General features: G+C 42.5%; 1 long non-coding RNA gene across 1 annotated transcript; it reads right to left on the reverse strand.

The window, feature by feature from the left end:
* Positions 1-2,263: 2,263 nt before the first annotated feature.
* Positions 2,264-2,870, reverse strand: LOC308406223. The gene is made up of 3 exons (XR_013973481.1): positions 2,742-2,870; positions 2,541-2,655; positions 2,264-2,409 (listed from the first exon to the last, which is right to left on the reverse strand). It is a non-coding gene; the product is annotated as an uncharacterized lncRNA (long non-coding RNA).
* Between the last annotated feature and the right edge of the window lie 1,338 nt (positions 2,871-4,208).

Here is a 4,208-nt window from a genome sequence, read left to right on the forward strand (position 1 = left end):
CACTGGTGGTTGTTTTTACTCCAAGCCCTTCCACGTTTTTACTTTTTACTCCTAGCCCCTCGTTGGGGCCAGCTCACCTGCTGACCCCAGTAGGCACCCCCGCCCTCTGGAAACCACCAAGGCCAGGGGGCCCAGGCCCATCCGGACCAGACTGCAGAGGAAACTGTGCCCACCCCATCATCCAATCAACTCCCAGAAAACACAATAGACACCCAGGTTAAGTTCATTCTACACCTCTCTTATAGCTCTCCCCCACCTGCAGAGTGAACTCCTGGAGAGCAGAGAAGCAGGAGGTTTTTTTTTTTTTTTAAGATAATAGCATTTTAGGAATCACCTTGACGATGCCTGCCTAGTGGCAGTTTATTCCTAGCTGTCGTAAATGTTGTTGTGTTGTTACAACTGATGCTGAGCACGTCCAATAAAGCAGCATTATAAAGAAAGCTACCGAGTGGTCATTCTACACTTCTGGTAATTAAAAATTGTACAGTGCATCTCTATTTTTGTTGATAAGATCATTTTTGGTTCAAATGTTATTTTTCTGAGCAGTACCTGAAGAGAGGTCTGATTCCCATGCCCAAAATTCTGCATGTTAAACTGCCCCTACAAACAAGGTTGACATGGTCGAAATCACATTTGTTAGTAGTAGAAAAAAAGAGCCACATTCTCAGTTGTGTCTCAGTTGAATCCTAACACACACACATGCTTGTATACTGACACTCTTATCCATGTCCAGAGCCCGATGGTGTAGCTGGGTTATTATAGCAGAAGGAGATAAGGTGGTCAGACAGGCAAGATGCAGTCCTGGGCTGTAATAGCCACAAGCTTATCTTAACACTTTCAATGACAGAGAACAGCTCTGACCTGAAGAAAACCAGCTGCTATTGTCGACCTTTTAATTCTTTGACAACAGCCATTTTAATCCCCCCACACATACCACATATCTGTGGTGTGAGAGGAAACTGCAGATTTTTCCTAATAACACCTAGCCTTTGTGTATGTTAATAAGCCTAAGGCTTAATAATGCAATGTAGAGACACTGGCTGTGTTCCCTCTACATGAAAAGACTAATTACTGTAAACTTAATCTGCAGGAGAGGCCTATATCCAATTACATGGAAATTAAAGCTCAGTGTGCTTCTGCTGTGTTATTAGTCTGATTGTGCATGAGCCGACATGTACATGTTCATCTCACACTATGTTTCTTCCTGTACATCTGCCTATTCATATTTTTCCCTAGACAGCATCCTTTGCAGGCCTTCCATGTGTGTTCATCCAACAGATTCAATAAGATACAGCTGAAAATAGTAGCCCCCCTCTTCATCAATATGATCCTGCTGACAATCTCTCCTTCATTAGAGTCAAAGGAATTAACCAAACGAGGAAAGTTGAAAGTGTAGCCTCAGGTCAAAAATATTTTCTGTCAGCTTTAATCACATTGCAGCTACATCTGTGTCTTGTATGTAACTGTGATCTGCATCAGTCTACTCATATAACAACAGATGGATTCTCAACAGTGAAAAACACGTTTTCACAAACTGGTAATATCTGTGTTTTTTTAGTTTTACTCTGTAGCTGCACTGAAAAAGACAATGTCCCACCAAAGGACATACAAAGTTGGCCATTGTTACGGCCCTAGCAGAGCCTCTTCCTGAAGTTGCCTGTGTGGGTTAGGGCGTCCTACCATCTCTCCTGTCCTAGGTGCCACCCTTTTTCTTTTCTACAGCTGACTCCCATCAGCAATTAAAAGTATTTAAGGTCAGAGAAAGGTGAGCTCTGGTGCCAGAGAGCCATGTTGGTCTTTGCCGCTAGTGAGCTGTGTTTTGTGACTGTTTGTGCCTGCTCGGTGGAGAGGAGCGTATTTGGTAGTGATGGGTAGATGAAGCTTCATGAAGCACTGAAGCTTTTCATCCAATTGGTTCATCCCAGCGCAAAGCTTCTTGAAGCTTCATTTGCTCTAGTAGGACACCTACTGGACGTAAAAATATTAGTTGGCATGAATTTGAAGAGTGTGGCCTTTTGCACACAGCCTGTAAATGTCAACAACAAAAAGAGTGTGTAACACATGTATATTGTAGTGATGGCAGTATACTGTGTATATTTATACTGGCAGTATGGAAAATGATCATTTACTGTGATGTGAGGTGTGGTTGGGGTGTGGACAGTGGTTGTGCTTTTGTAACGTTGAGGTATAGACAGCTACACACTGAGGCTTTGAGCCTCAGTCCTGCCCACATTTTATTCTGTAAAAACTAAATTTTCACTGCTTTTATGGCCTTTTTAGTGGGGAGAACATAGCTAGGATTTAACGATTTAACAAATCTTTTAAATCCTTTGTCCTCCACAATGCTAAATGGCTGGGAGTCCTCAATCACCATGCTAACCAGGTCTTCATCTATTTGAGATTGTTCTCCTGAGGAAAGACAACAAAAACAAAGCACAAATATAAATATCACACACGTAACTTATTACAGTTGTATAATATTGTTATATCATTTAGTAACATTACTGCATGCTATATTATCATGGCATTTGATGGCTCACCTGGTCTTGCTCCACAATCGGTGTTCCCCTTATTCTCATGCAAAGCTCTGTAGTGCCTAAGCATGGATGAGGTGTTGTTATATCCCAGCTCCCTGGCACATAGCAAACACTTCACCTTGTACAAAAGTAAAGACAGCTTAACATAAATTGTATTGCACCATCAGTATTATGAAAATACATCTTCTGTAGAAATTTACATACCTTGTTGGGAGGAATAAGATCAAAATGTTCCCACACAGGGGAGGACATCCTCCTCTTCTTAGCTGGCTCCATTCTCTCCTGACTTTCTCTCCTCACTCTCCTAAACCTCCAAACTGTCTCCAAACTCTCACTAACTGCAACTCTCCATCAAACACCCACATTTTGAATGAAGTCTGAGGGCTTTATATCACTGTCATAGCTCGCGGCAAAGTTCGAACCACTTCATGAACCAGTCACGTGGTACAGCCGGGCAGCGAGGCTTCGGACGTCATCATTTTCAGCTCCTCCCATAAATGAAGCAAGCCTCGATACGCGCATCGCGGAAACGCCCCCTCCATTACTGGACACAAGCTTCGAAGCCTCGATACAGAACGTCACATCACTAGTATTTGGTGACTAACCCTTTACTTTGATTTATTTTTCAGTAGTACTGACCAACGTCTGAGTTTTGGTTTGTTTCTTCAAATGGTGATAGCGGCTTGGCCGTCTGTTTTAGTTGAGTTATTAATAGAAACTGTAATAAAACTTCAATTTAGCCATTTTGCCTCTGTCTCCTTTTTTTGACCAGAACACTTTTTGTTACTTCCCCTCATCGCCTGGACCCCTTTTTAAGGGAACATAACTAGTGGGTGCTGGTCCGGGATCTGAAAAGGGAGTTTGATATTAGTGGTGTTTGGTTTTTTTCTGCTTTTATGTAACGGTCGTGTTGCCTTTTGAGAAGAGTAGAAATAAACCTTCCCAGTTTAGTTAGGTGAGTGTCCACCTGAGCTTTTTAAGTTCTTCCTTCGTGCACTCTTTTATTATTTGCCTTTTCTTGTTTTTGGAGTAATCCTGGGCAGGGATAAGTTCCCTGTTGGGGGTAGGCAATTCAGGGCTCCGGTTGCTGAAGCTTTGCCTTTCAAGTCGCCTCGAGCCCAGTTGTTTAATTAACTATTAATCTGTTTAATTGTTGGCTAGCCTGTGAGAGAGTTGGCGTAGGGGGTGTGGCGGTTGTCTTCAGGCTGAAATGGCGTTAAAGTTGCATCAGCTGGAGGTGACGAGTACTGGGCCTACACCTGTTGGTGAGCAGGTGTCTAGGAGCTCGTTTGTAGGCAATAATATTCACCTTGTTCCTGTTTTCTGTGAGACGCGCGTTGATCGTTTCTTCAATGCATTTGAACGCATAGCGACTGCACTGCAATGGCCTCAAGACATGTGGTGTGTGATGTTGCTATGTAAGTTGACAGGTAAGGCTCAGGAAGTTTGTTCTGGTATATCTATGGAGGACTTTTTAGTTTATAAAAAGCTTAAGTGCTGTCCTCAAAGCCTTTGAACTTGTACATGAACCCTATAGTATTTTCGAGGATTAGAGTTGACACGGGGTCAATCTTTCCTTGACTTTGCAAGAGAGAAGAGAAAACTTTTTGATAGGTGGTGTTCTACAAGTCAGGCTAATTATTTGAGTTTGATATGTGAGCTAATGCTTTT

This window comes from Rhamphochromis sp. 'chilingali', assembly GCF_963969265.1.
Source record: "Rhamphochromis sp. 'chilingali' genome assembly, chromosome: 11".
NCBI lineage: Eukaryota > Metazoa > Chordata > Actinopteri > Cichliformes > Cichlidae > Rhamphochromis > Rhamphochromis sp. 'chilingali'.